Source organism: Cupressus sempervirens, chromosome 11 (genome assembly GCF_028749045.1).
Source record: "Cupressus sempervirens isolate cs-2001-9-10 chromosome 11, ASM2874904v1, whole genome shotgun sequence".
NCBI lineage: Eukaryota > Viridiplantae > Streptophyta > Pinopsida > Cupressales > Cupressaceae > Cupressus > Cupressus sempervirens.
Window position 1 is genome coordinate 568,173,030 of NC_143128.1, and position 16,128 is coordinate 568,189,157.

Genomic DNA, 16,128 nt, shown 5'->3' on the forward strand with positions numbered 1-16,128 from the left:
AGATTCCCTAAGTTTAATATGGAAAGATTATGGTCGCATTGAGGCAAAAAATGTCAAGATGGCCATAAGCACACACTTGTAGAAAAATAGACAAGGATGATACAGTGTAGATCCTAAGTCTCGAGTGGGACAAGCAAGATGGTCAAGACACCTAAGATCAGCAAGGTATACCCACATGTAGAAAGAAAAGAAAACATGCCCCATGCCCCAGTATTATAGTCCATGACCTCCTTGAGAGATTATTAGGTAGGGATCATTAAACAAAGAAAACCATCATACATAGCACAAAAAGAAAATTAAAGTCAATCAAATCTCAACAAGTTTTAGTTTAAGTGTGTGTGTAAGTGTCACAAAGACCTCTTTCTAAGACATCAAATCTACCAATGAGAAACATTATGACATCTTAGATTGTAGTCAAAGTATCTAATAAGTGTTGATAAACACTCAAAGTCAATGGAAAGTGTTGAAAATCATTATTGAGCAAGTTTCTAATGAAATGTCGATGCAGAAAGAGACCTTGATAAGTTAAGAAGTCATGCCACTAAGATGAGGACCAAAGATAATTTCAAGCTAGGAAATGTGTTGTGGAGTGAATGAATGAGATTGATAGACATAGGTGTGAGGGTCTCAAGTAGCACTTGTTTCCAGGTTTTCACCACTTGGAAAAAAATTTAGGACTTTTTATGATTTTTTTGTAATATTGAGATTTTTTTTTTGGTGATACATCAAAGTGCCTATTGTTAGCTTTTCACTAAGATTATCATTTTTTAGGACATTTTACATTTTAAAGGATTTTTTTTAGCATCATATATCAAAATATTTTTTTTAAAGAATGAATTAGAGATTACTCACTCTCAAGCAAGATCACATCATTTTGTTCCATTGTCAAGCAAGGTGTACAACATGATGGAGCAACAAGATGGTGGATAAGTAGAGATGGATAAGAAAGGAGTATGAAGCAAGTGAAAGTGATGCTCGAGGACTAACTCTTCAAGAGTACCCAAGCTAGGGAAAGTGTAAAATAAACATATGAAGCACATTTGGGATAAGCTAAGAAATCCATGAAAGGAGGTAGCATGTATGATAAATAGTTAAATTGAATAAGTGAGATAACATATAGGATAAGCAGTGGAAGCCAATAAGCAAGATAACATGAAAGTGTGTAGTCCAAAAGAGTAGACATGTCAAGAGGTGTATGAGAACCATGTTTTTCTTTGTGTGATAAAGACCAAGAGGTTGACTGGATAAGATACCGATGAGATAGAGCAATAAGAATGAAGTTGGATATAAAGGCTATGAGTGGATGAGAAAATACAATATGTAATCTCGTGGATAAGATAACCAATACAAAAGTATAGCTCAACATCATCAAGATCAAAGAGGGAGAAAATGGGATAGATGGACGATGGAAGAATTATGCATGATGCCAGTTTACCAACATGGTACTTATCCAAGCTGCCATAAGAAGTAAGTTTTACCATAGGAAAAATTTATTTCTCTTACTTTTGCTACCAAGGTGACACAAGAAATGGTTTTCGCCAAGGCACAATTTCATTTTTTCATTTTTTGATTTTTTAAGAAATAGATCAAGTCTTTTTTCAATTTAGATAGTGCTCCTATAGGAAGGATAAATCATGATAAGCCAAGACCATAGATAAGTATGCTCAAAGATGCTAATAGGGTGAAGGAAGAGAGATGGCAATAAGGTAATTATATGGAGGATAAGAGTTCATGCGTTGAAAGGATTATAGGAGTATGGATAGTAGGTAAGTGTAGCTTTGAAAAGACTGCATAAGGGTAGGTGGCAAAGTGGGGAAGATCAACATTGAAACATACTTTGGAGGTCTTTTGGAACAATAGAGGAATCATGGAGGAAATAGATTGGGGTTTAGATGTATGAGGTAGCTAAGTAATGTTGGAGGAATATGGAGAGGAAGGTTTTGAAATCTTCTTAGGAAGATATTTGGAAGAAAATAGAGTGGAAGCCTTTGGAAGTTTGACGTCAACTTAGATTTATGTTCAATATTCAAGTCTTTCAAGCGAGACTTGAGAATCCATATACCTTTAGATTTTTCTTTTACTTTTTATTCTTTAGAATGTATTTCTTCAATAATGGATTTAGGAACCCTTTTTTGCTTTGATTTTACTCTTTGAGTAGTAGATCTTTGTTGTCTCTTGAATGATTCCTTTCTCTTTGTATTAACATATTGATTAGATGGGACATAGTGATCTTCATTAGTAAATGGATTCTTGTGTTTGTTCTTAAGTTTATGATCCAAATTGCTTACAAGATACTTGGGATTTGTGGATGAATAAGGCTGATATGATAGGTTCATAAGGATAGATGAATTAATATTCATCAAGCATGAGAGTATTTGTTGATCTCGAGGAATAATGGGAGAGGTAGGGGGTGAGTTAGGAGTGAAAGAGAGAGATAGAGGAACATATGCTCCCAATATGGATGGAAGGTTGGAAGGCTTTAGCTTGGATGGATAAGGACCAAGGATATATTAAGTAGATGCAAAAGGATAATGAATATGGATATCAACATCTTTAGAGTGAGAAGCATGACCAAGGCCATCAATAGTCTCATGAGTAGCTTTGGTAGGAGCAACACCCTTGATAGGAGTGTTTGAAGCTTGAGCATAGTTTTGACATGGATATAGAGAAATAAACATGAGGGTATCCTTTGATCTTGACAAGTTTCTTTAGATAGCATAGGCATAGTGTGTTTCTTATAATTTTCAATGAGCTCAATGGATATATAGGGAGTGGTATCTTCATCATATTTAGAAGGTGGCTAAGACATAGGATATGGAGGATTGATATCCTGAAAAATATGGAAGGATTCTTGATCTTGATCTTTATATATAGCTTTAGCTCTTAGCAAGTCCTCTTGACATGGAGCCACTTCTAAGGACAAGGGAGTATGGAGAGGGAATAGAGTAGTGCTTGGAGTAGGTATAGTAATGCATGAAGGTTGGGGATCTTTAGTCTTAGTGGTATAAAGAAGGTTTGTAGCCAAGTGTAGATTAGCTTGGGTTTGTTTTAGAGGTATCCCTTGAGGATAAGTGTAGTCAATATGGAAAGCATTAGGTTCTTTGTTTGATGGTGGCATGTTGCAAAGATTTGAAGGTTTAGGAAGTTCACAAGTGTTGGAGGAAGTTGAGGTTTTGAGGAGATCATTACTCGACATAGGTTCATTAATATGATCTTGCTCAAGAAAAGTATCCTCACCATATGAGCCATTAGAGGTATCAACAATCCCATCATCAAAAAGATCTTGGAGTTTATGTTTGAACTATATGCAATATTTAGTTTTATGACCTTTGTTTCTATGAAAGTGAAAATAATGATCATATCTCCACCATGGAGGTTTGATTTTAGGGTCATAGGTTCTAAACTTTTCTGGTAATGTGATGGATTCATTATCACGAAGTGTTTACAAGATGTTATCATCAAAATATTCCAATGGAGTAAAAGTTCTCTCAAAAGTATCTCCATGATTAGTTTGGTGTTTCTCAAGTGAATAGCATGTATCCATGTATTCATCATTGTCTTTGTCAAAGGTAGGTCCATAATGAAAGCTTGGTATAGGCTCAAAGGAGGTATCACTTGCTTGTTCTCTAAATAGGTCTTTAGATCTAGAAGATGAAGGCATTTGATATCTTGGAGTGGAATATGTAGACTGTGAAGAAGATGACCCATGTGTATGTAAAGGTCTTAATGGAGACTCATTTAAGAATTTAATCTTCTCCTCTAACCTTTTCTCAACTTTAGACTTCATTTCTATCATCCACTTAAGAGATGAAGGTAAGAAATATCATTTGTCCCTTCTAGTTCTCTGTATTGAGCATATAGATCTTAAAAATATTTAGTAGCATGGAGGATATCATGATCATCTATATTTGGTTGAGGCTTAGTAGCACAAGGTTTGAATTCCATAGTGGTAGATAGATAGTCAGGCACGAAGGAGACTAGAGGAAGCTAACAAGGCAACACAAGATAACTTAATGTCCAAACTAGAGAAGTAGAGTGTTCACTTGTCAAATAGAGGTATCAATGAATGAGTGACTTATCAAGAAAAGTTTCCAAGAAGATTATGACACTAGCGAATCAAGTCAAGAGCTAGGCAAGAAGCCCAAATAGCCAAGTAGATCGATAAGCAAAAAATAAGTGAACAAATCTTCCAATCAAGGAGTGTAGTCAATAGATCAAGGTAACCTTTAGCAAAAGAGGGCCCTATAAAGAGGACATAGATGAAAAAGGTGGGAAATACCAAAAGCCACTTTAAGCATGTTCGAGCACTAGAGACATAGGAAATCAAAGTCAAATAATGAAACTCCCCTAGTAAGAAACACAAGAAAAATGTTTAGACTTGGTTGAAAAAGTTGATAACATAGAAAGCTCAATTTTCAAAAGCAAGATGTGACACATAGAGTAGTCTTAAATAATCAAGAAAGGGACAAAGCAACCTTGCATGATACATGCATAGGTGATGTCTCAAAAGAAATCCCTAGAACTATTTTCACGTGTATGTTCAAAAGATTTTCATGGGTCTTTTCACATGCAGAGACACATTAAAAGAAAAACTACCTAAGGTCATGATTCATTACTCAAAAAATTGGCCCACACTTGATGCCCCCTTGCTGCACACAAAGTGGTCTCCACAATAGATGTTGGCTTTGTAATGGAAATGCCAATGGCACAACCAAAGGGACATAAATGGTGAGTGTGAAATCTTGGGGTGATCAAGGTAATCCACTAGGATTGATCCTTGCACCAAGATGTTTAGCAAAAAAAGAGGGTAGATTATAATCCTATGGTTATTAGAAAGGGCATTTTCTCATATCACTCCTCTTACTCTTGATATAGGACACCACTTGCAGCCACAATAGTACCTTAAGCATTCTCACCTAGTGATTTCCTCATGGTCACAATCCCACAAGTACTTCCACTAGATGAAGAAAAGTACTATGTCTACCAAGGTTTTGTATCCTTGATAGCCTTGAGTTTATAGTGGGTTGGAAGAGCTAGGTTCACTTGTCCCCACTTGTGTCGTTCCTCTTGATTGCTCAAGAGAAGGCCCTATAAAGGATTCTAGACTACAAAAAATGGATCCACTTTTGGAGGTCAATATTTCTGACTCACCACAAGGGTGAAGAACATACTCTTGTATTCTAATTATTTCCCCCAAACACACCAAGAAGCTCAATTAGCCCACTTACTTCCAAATTCTAAAGGCAGCTCAAGATGTATAGTTCACCACAAGGGCAAAGAACATACTTTCCTACCACCAAGAGATCCCATTTGTAAGCTTTATGTGCCTATGAAATATGAACAACTAGTAATATTTCCACACACAAAAATAAGGGAAATAAAGCACACTTGATTTTTTATTTTTATTTTTGTGCTTTTAAGTAGCCCTACAAACAAGAATCAGTAGCCTCATAGCATTGAGTCTTTGACATGCATTCTTTTGTTTTGTTTTGGCAATTAAGTGTGCAACCCCTACAAAACAACAAGGTTAGGGCATCAAAAATAAGTAAGACCTGCAACATATAGTGGTTAGTTGCCTCAAAAGTCCAAGCTGTTTTCCAATCAAGCATATGAAAAAAAGTGCAAACTAATCACAAATGCTCTCTTTTTTACTTTTTCTTTTTGACCTAGTCAATAATATATAATTTTTTTGCTATTATTTTGGCTCTAAAAATAGAAACAAAAAGAAGAGACCCTTGATAAAAACAAAAGATCTTTCCAAAAATGTAAGAAATTCAACAATATCTCTTCATTTGTGCCTTAGTGGTCCAATTTTTTTAAAATGAAGTTATTAAGCCCTAATATGACCTCTAAATTCAAAACACAAAGAACAAAATCCCTTGTAGAATTTAGAGACCTTTCCAAAAATATAAATTTTTCTAAAAAATCATTGATTTACAACCAGAAATGACTTTTTATGAAAAATGAAGAATAAATCACAACTAACGCAAATCAACTCAAAATAATCTAAAAATTGGACTGGGACAATAGAGACACATTGCCAACCTGAAAAAAATAAATTTAGAACTGAAATCCAAGTGGATTAGGAGATATGATCAAATCTTTAAAAAAGTAGAGTTTTGGCCTCCAAATAAATCTACACAAGGGTTAGCCTTAAAACCAAAGTGAGAAACTTGCAAAGTCTCTTGATTAGATCCAATATGCTGTTGTAAAAAATTAGAAATGAGAAATGAAACTAAAATTAAAGAAAATGGAGCTAGAAACTTGATTCAAGCCCCATGGTGGGTGCCAAAAATGTGTGTACAAAAAGTGTCACACTTCTATAAACCATTATTCTTGAGAATAGCCATGAAAGATGGAATCTCAAGAGGTGGCTTATAACCCTCTATCTATGATGTGCAAAGGCTATGAGATGGTGGCTCTCAAATAAACCAAACTATGCAACCCTTGCAAGGTATACCATAGAACAAGAGATTCAAAGATGAGAGCAAGAATGCTAGCATCCAAGAATCTAGAATGAATATAATGCAAATGAATGCTAAATGAGAGAAAGTAGAATGCAAGCTAAACTAGAAAATAAGTATTACAACCCCTATTTAGACTAGATGATTTAAGCTATAAACGTGGAGAAAAACTAGAATGAATGAGTAGCATGAAGAATGAAGAATAGAAGATAGAAGAAGAGGAGCTCCAAAAGTATGAGAACTTCAATCCTGCATCATAACGTTAGTGAAAGAGTGGAGTTTTGAAGTGAGGAGAGAGCTCTCCCTTCTAAACAGAAATAGATGATAGAGATCATGAGGCAAGATGCATGTGATCAAGGGTGGAGTTTGAAAGTTGAAGTGATCCATGTGCACAAGCATTTCCACCAATCGTGATGAAGAGTTGACTTTTGTCCCCAACGTGGGACAAAAGTGTCTTTTATTTTATTTTTAAAATAGAAATAATACTTTGTCTGTGCACGCTTAGGATAGAAGATGAGTGGAAAAATTTATTTAATTAAAGGAGAACATGTTCTTTTAATTAAATATGAACTTAGGATAAAGTGGTCAAATTATATGATAAAATCAAATAAATAGATTTTTGGAGATTTGATCAAGGATAAGCATTAGATGAATTATGCAAAAATGGTAGAAATGGGGATCATAGTCTAGATGGCCTTTTTTGGGTGATTACAATTGTACCTTTACCTTTCTTATTCATATCTTGGAGAATTCTAGTCAGATGTTATATTTATGTATCACGTATCTTGTAATTTGAGACCCTATGAGATGATGTATTGTATTTTCATGTATTTGTATTTATTACTACATACCTTGTGACATGTGTAGTGGATGTAGTGATTTGATGTACTTCATTGTATCAATTGTTCTTATGTATTTGCTTATGAGATTATGTAATTGTTATTCATTTATGATTTTGGATATTGTGCTTAAAATTAAAACTAATAAATAAAACCTTCTTAAATGTGAATCAACGTAAAGAAACCCTTGAGGAAATAAAAAGTGTATTCTTAATTACTTATGTATACTTGACATGTATGTGTATATTGCTTTTACATTTTTATCTTATGTTGTATAAAATTTTAAGGAAAAAATGTTTAGTAAAATAGTATAACATAGTATGTTAATTTCTCTTTGGATCTAAGCAAGGCATTACATTGAGAGTGCTTTTATGTTTTAATAGGACATCTAGATTTCATATCTTCTTATAGGTGTAATCTTGATTGACAATAGTTTTTGGCATGCCCCATATGACATAATTACTTCTGCATTTATTTGGGCTATACCTTTTTGCTTTTATTTTCATGTGAATTATAGGTTTTAGCCTTGAAGAAGGTAAATTTTTAACACTTGGTGACCATTATTTTTGGTTTTGTAGAGTTGTTGTATTCAACATATCTTCTTCCCTATGGCTCATGAACAACCACAACTCCTTTTGTTACATTCAATTTGAGAAATCCAAGAAATATTCAACATCGTCATGATATTTGGAGAGTATCCCTAAAAAACATTTTCCTATGTCAATGATGAGGATCAAGTTTTAGTAATTGATTATATGTGAGTTTTTTCTTCATTCTGCAGTATAAATTAATAAACAATAAAGATATTGCATTGAAGCTATCAATGGCTTCATTAATAACAAATATTTTAGTCTAGTTTAAGGGTTTAGCTGTTAATTCAATATCTTCATGCAATGAATTAGGAAAATAATTAAATCAATGTAATGTCCCCACTTTCTGGAATAAGAATACATGCAAAACCCATGTTAGATTTATAAATTAATAAATTAATTTCACTATTCTACCCTATATTCTAACCCTAACATTAAAGATGTCTCCATATCAAGATCAATAACCCTTTTGAGGATCCTTAGGTCCCCAGTGACTTCTTCATCTTCTATGAAGTGCTCCCTTTAAGGTCCTTCCTGGAAAAGACATCCTTTATCTAGAGCCCTTTCCACATATGAATATGTGAACATCTATAAAATACTCCAACCTTATAACCATATTAATATCACTCTCTTCTCAAAGGGACTTTCTTGATCTTAATGATTAATAATATTAAGTATAACATGTTGCTTAATGCATCATATGTATGCATGTACAATTGTACTTTGGAATATAAGTATAAGTTATTCACTAAGAAAATATTTATACCTTCTTGATAAAATATTCATGCTTTAAATGTAATATTCACCTTATTCACACTATAACATTCATACTCTTCTTGGTAATTAATAAACATTCACATTCACACCTTTAATGTGTGCAATTTCCTCTTACTGGTGAGACATGGTATGACTCTGATGCTTAGTATGTAGTCTAAATCATTGTATGACTACCAAAGTATGGTATATGGTCCTATTAGTATTTGTCTTTGATTTACAATCTTCTAGGTAATTTAAAAATGAAAATGTGACTTGGTGATGCTTCTTTGTCTTATGAAATTGACTAAGTATTATCTTGAACATCATGTCCTTTTTGTGATTTCATCCATTTAAGTTCATATTGGTTATAATGGTTATTGAGAGGATTGGTCAATTGATTTCGTAAGGATATGTGCCAATCAATTTGACTAATTACATTTAATTTACTTAAAACATGTATTGCTAAGAGGTTTTGACTATCATTTTTTTAATTAGATATTTGCATATTATTATATTTTATTTGACTATAACTATGAATATGTATTAATCAAATTATTTAACAAAGGCTAATCTTTATGTGTTTATATTTATAATAAGCAAATATTTGATTAATAATGATAATGAGAATTACATTGGTAAAATATTAATAATTATTATTTATGGGTCAACCTATAGGTATAGGATTGATTATTGAGAGGTGGGGTGGGTGAATCAGTAATCACTAAATTACCAATTTCTTCTTCCTTTTCTCTTTCAAACAATTTATCGATAAAATTTAGTTATACCTGCAGTGTTGTCATCACTTAAATGAACATCAATATAATCATCCACACAATATTATCTTGTGGAAAATTGATTTGGGTCAAAACCATGGTGTAAGAATGGTTCTCATAAATATTGTACTATTTTCAAATACACTACGTTAGGAGCTTACCTGATTAAGGATTACAAAACATTGTTAAGCGTAAAGTTTATCATGATCTAGATCTATTAGGGTCTTTACTCTTTTAGGAGTAACCTTATTAAATGATTTTAACACTCTAATATAATTATGTCACCTTGTTAGAGTTTTTACAACAGACTAATTAAGGTCACCCTTCTAAAGGATTTAGACAGTTACAGTGGTAAGAAAGTAATATAAATGAATGTGATTTGTGATTTGCACTATCTTGGTATATTAGATCCAATGAAGCTCTTCAATATAACAACACACCATTCCATGTTCTCCTTTTTCCTTTAACACACTTTTTCCTTACTATGCTCTGATAGCTTTGATCATATTCTAGTTGCTATTCTCCCCTCTCTATCTCTACTTTTTTACATTCCCTTTTACACTTCACAAACTATAAACCTAGATTTGACAACCACAAAGCCAACTCTCCACTTGTGTAGAAGATTCTCAAACAATCTTGTATTACTTAACCTAAAAATTTGACTTGAATTTCCTGCTTCATCAATAAAAGACAAATTCATTGATAAGCCTTATATCTCTGATAATACGATAAGATAATCCATCACTTAAAATTGCTTCCATTGATTATACTAGTTTTTACTTGATAAGGTGTCTTCCATATTTTCTCCTCAGTTCCTCGGTGCTCCAACCAATAGACTTCCTAAAGATATAATAACAACATGAAATAATATGTCAATCTTTTGACATCGATGAAAAACAACATAACTAATGAACAATACAATACACAACCTTTCTTATTCCATCAATAACTTGTAAATCAGTTATGCCAACAATCTCACCCTTTGGCATTGATGGCAAACCAAGAATAAATAATACAATCATGTGCCACAAAACTAATCTCCCCCATACAATATGATCTATCTTTTTTTGGATTCTCTTTATCTTATCATCTTTGTCTCTTCATCACTTCTTCTCATATCTACTCCCTTAATTACCATATTTCTCCCCCTTTGACAATAATACCAAAGACATCATACCTTTTACTAAGCTTATAACTTTGATTATGATTTTCATGTAATTTGTTTTTCAGACTACTCTATGTAGGAGCAACTCCTATCTACATCAATCCATGTAGAAAACATTTCATTGGGCTCTTCATGAACTGATGCACACTACATCCTCTTAGTTGGTTTTTGATAGGGGTAGAACCCCTAGTTTACTCCTCAAGTTCTCAAAACTCTCTCCTGGAAATGGATTTGTAAACATATCAACAACTTGTTGCTTAGTTGGAATATATTATATTCTAACTTCTTTGTTATGTACTTTCTCTCTCAAAAAATGATACTTTATTGATATGTGTTTGGTTTTTGAGTGCATCGTTGGATTCTTGGATATGCTAGTAGCATTGGTGTTGTCACAATGTTTAACAAAAGGTTCTTCAAATATTTTTTGTATTCCTTCTAGAATATATTTCATTCATACAACTTGTTGACAATTGATTGGAGTTTCCACATACTCTTCTTTTGCAATCAACTATGACATGTAGTTCCACTTCTTAGTAATCCATGAAACTAGTCTTTCTCCCAAGAAAAATTCTCCACCAGTTCTACTTTTTCCTATCATCAATATTTCCTCCCTAGTCTTTATTTGTATAGACTGTAAGATAGAAGTCTCCTTTCTTTTCATACCATAAACCAAAATCTTGAGTACCTTTAAGATATTGGAATATTCGATTAACTACTATCAAATGTGATTCCTTAGGTTGTGATGAAAATCTTGTAACAATTCATACTACTTGAGCTATGTCTAGTCTGGTGTGAACAACATACTATAACTTCCCAATCATAGATATATATAATGTTTCATTCACTTCCTTGGATTCATCTTCTTTAGATAATTTATGAGTAACCATCGGTGTACTGACAGGTTTGCATTCTTCCATTTTGAATGTTTCAAATATTTCTTTTATGTATTTTGACTAAGTGATGTAAATAAAAATTTTCATATGTTGTACCTGAAGTCTAATGAAATTTTTTATTTCTCCAATCATAGACATTTCAAGTTCATTCCTCATCTCTTCTACAAATAACCTACTTAATGCATAATCTCCTCCAACTATTATGTCATCCACGAAGATTTCAACAATTAAGACTCTATCTCAATTTTTAGTCTTAAGATATAGATTACTATTATCACTTGTTCAAACAAGTCCTATTTTGATCAAATAAGATTGTATCCTTTCATACCATGCTCTCAATGCCTATTTTAGTACATACAAAGCTTTGTGCAATCTATATACCATATTTTTCCTTGTTCTATAGAAAAATCCTTTGGTTGCTCAATGTAGACCTCCTCCTATAATACTCCATTCTGACATGCTAATTTCCCACCCATATGATAAAATTTAAATACTTAATAAGATGCACATTCTAATAGTATTCCTACTTCTTCTAACTTGGCAACTGATACAAATGTCTCTCTGTAATCCAATCCTTCTTCTTGTGCATACCCTTCGCAAACTAAACTTTATTTATTTATGATCACTTCTCCACTTTCATTCAGTTTATTTCTATTACCCACTTAGTTCCAATAACATTCTTGTCCCTAGGTCTAGGAACTAGTGACCAAGTTGTGTTCCTCTCAATTTGATCAAGTTCTTCCTTCATAGCTTGTTTCCAATCTTCATCTTTAAACGCATCTTTAACCATTTTAGGTTCTATCTCTGATATCAAACATGTAAAATTCCTTGTTATTAGGCAACTTCTAGTTAATACTCCTTTTTTTGTGTCTCCAATTATTAATAATAGACTATAATTGATTCTTATCCTCTTTAGTGTGTCAAGTTCTGCATTTAGATGATGCTCCACACTTTGATCTTGTAGAGGTGTTGTTAGTAGAGTTTTATCAACTCCAAAAATTGTTTATTATGTTATTATTTTCTTAGGATAAAAATGTATCAACTCGTTGCATTCCTCTAGTTTCCTTCTATTTTTTTCCTCATTCTATCCAAAAAAAATCATCTATCTTCACATTTGCACTTTCAATGATTTTATTTCTCTTCAAGTTCAAACACTTGTATGCTTTACTTTTAGTTAACCCAGAAATATTCCTTATTCACTTTTGGTGTCAAAGTTTTCATTCCTTTTATCTTTCTTGATGTAGCATTTACTGCCAAATATTCTAAAATAGATTACATTAGGTGTTCTTCTGTACCAGATTTCATATGGGGTTTTGTTTACTCCTTTTTTGATTTATACTTAATTTATAGTACAGTTTGTTGTGCTAATAACTTCTTTCCAGAATTGGTGTGATACATCATTCTCACTTAATAGTTTTCTTATACATTTAAATATAGATATGTTCCTTCTTTCTATAGTACCATTTTGTTGAGGTGTTCTCAGTGTTGTCGTCTATCTTTTGATTCTATTTTCTTTACAATATTGATTAAAGTCATTTGATGTGAACTCACCTCCTCTATCTGATCTGAACATTCAAGGTTCTCCCATTTTCATTTTCCACTCTATCTTTGTACTTTATAAACATATCAAATTCTTTTCATTTTTCTTTCAAAAACATAACTGACATCATCCTTGAATAGTCATCAACAAATAATATAAATAATTTATCTTCATGATGGTTCTTTGGACCAATAGGGTCACAAAGATTTGTGTGAACTAAATCCAATGGGTTTTGTGTTAAGTGTTCATCACTTGAAAATATTGAACAAGTTATTTTTCTAAACTAATACTCCTTACATACAACATTCTCTACTATGTTTACTATCAACATTCCTCTTACACTTTTCCTCTTGCTTAGTTTTTCTAGATTGTCAAAGTTTACATGACATAATCTCTTGTGCCATAACCATCTTTCTTCAATTTTATCAATTAGATAATGACCTAGTGATGTATGCAACTCGAAAATATTTCCTTTTTTCTATTCACCAATAGCAAGCAATTTTCCATTCTTTTCAAATATTTTGCCTTTCCCATTACTAAAAAAGTTAAAACATTCATTGTTTATTTGAGAAACACTCAAAAGATTATACTGTAAACCATCAACCCAATAAACTTCATGACAAATAATATCACCAATTTGATTAATTATACCTTTTCCTCTGATTTTATAGGGTAATCCATTTCCAATTTTTACTGATCCTCCATCAAACAACTCCATGGTTGCAAATTTGTCTTTATCTATAGTCACATGATTAATGCGACCAATGTCAATAATCCAATCATTATTTTTGTTCATACATGAGATTAATGCCTTTTATTTTCTGTTAACTTCTTTGTCGATAGTTGTTTCTTCTTTCACAATGATAAAAACTATCTCTTCTTCATCTGTTAGGTAACTGGGAGGGGAGGGTCAATCAATTATGTCCAGTTATCTCACACTCCCTTCAAACTATTCCAACATCATGAAAGCATAAATCATTGATAGAATTAACTTCAGTTACTCAGTGCAATCTTTTATCAACTTCAATCTAATATATTATCAAATTGCTTCTTGCAATACCAACTGCTAGTAAATATCCAATAATTACCTAGTGATATCTTAGTTATTACTGAGTTGCAATAAATTGTTAAAACATGTAGATCAACTTACAACACAAATAACATTCACACAATTTTGACACCAATATTTTAATATGGAAACCCTATTAAGGGAAAAACCACCTGAGACTGGCAACCCAAAAATTTTAGTCTTCTGAAGTGAGCTTTGCTAGGAGAAAACCTTATTATGGGTTACATACACTTTGTTAAAGTGACCTTATTAGAGGATTTCACCAAAAGATCATCTAGACCCTATTACTCCCTATCCTTGACTAAAAATAATGGTCTAATTTAAAAGACTTACAAATACCACTAATCAATGTTACCATATAGAATTTTATAGACTGGTTAGGTCTACTTGGTATTTCTAAGGTTCTCTAATACAATGGTTAAATAGTAATAGTATATAGTGATCTATTAAGAATAACAACTACCTTTGGTTATTCAGATGTATATTCTTGTTCCTTCTTTGTCTTTCACTTAGCTAATTATTTCTTTTACAAACTCTTCTTATTTTCTTCTCTCTACTCTATTTGGTTCACTTGGCTCAACACTTAGCTCTTCTCCTTCAACAACTTTGCAATTCTCAACAACCTTCAATCATATCTTCAACTCTTACTTAACAATCAATCAACATCATCATATTTTGATCAACATAATAATGAAATCTGCAACAATTTTGAACCAACAACCTAAAACCATCTTCTTCTCCTCCTTAAATAGATTTCTCAATGTTTTCAGATCCTTCCATCTTTTGTCGCTTAATCAACATCATTGATCTTAGGTTTATGACATAATTCCACCCTACAATTAACTTAGACACATAAAATATAATATTGCATAGAACTTTGTGTTCATCCTTATCCTCATTGAACCTCCATCATCAAATCCTTCTTGAGTTTTCTCAGCCATAGATCTAGTAACAAACTTTGACTCTCACTTTAGACCTTCTCAAACTTTCCTTATTTTCATCAAAAGTCAGCCTTAGATTCCAACTTCTCAATTTTGTTCATCTATTAGTCACTTCGTAAACATAACATTTACTCAGGCAACATATAACTTGGTTAATACTGACTTGCTTGGGCAACACTATCTTCTTCTTCATTACCAATCACTCAGGTAATACTATAATCACTTGGTGAATACAAATTCTCTTCATTAATCTTGTGACTCAATTAACCTTGTGATCTTAAATACATCATTGTAAAAAAATCAAACTAATATTACATAATCATTTTCCAACTCATTTAGGTGCCCATTGAATACCTTACATATCAACTCTACCTCCATCATACTTTCTTCAAATCCTCTTCATCAATCTAATAACATGGTATTTTACTAAGTTAGTATAGTGTATAACTAACTAAAATTTTGACATCAACGACAACATGGAAACTAATATGACTCTTTTACATACAATCATAGCATCACCACCTAACAATCTCCCACTATCAATTACAATATTAATTGGGGCTAACAATGTCCCCCTTAAAATGTTAGCATGTATATGAGTCATCTAGGGATTGAGCATTAAAATGTAGTCAAATGGATTCTCAGATATTTGAGAGGAACATCCAGTAATTGTTTACATTTTGGGGGCTCTACTATTGATTTATAAGGCCATGTTGACTTAGATTTGGTAGGGGATATTGATACTAGGTAGAGTACTACAGGTTATGTATTTACTCTTGGTGGGATAGCAGTGAGTTAGATTTTTCGGTTGTAGAAGGTTAATGCTTTATCCACTATAGAGGCAGAGTATGTTGCTACTACAAAGGAAACCAAGGAGATGATATGGCTTTAGTCCTTCATGGAAGAATTGAGATACCCACAGAGGGATAGTTATTTGATTGTAGATAGCCATATTTTTATTCATCTTGCAAAGAATTCTACTCTACATTCAAAGATAAAACACATACAGTTATGATACCATTTCATTAGTTTAGTTTTGGATGATGGACAGTTAAAGCTAGAGAAGATACATATAAATGATAACCTAGTAGATATGTT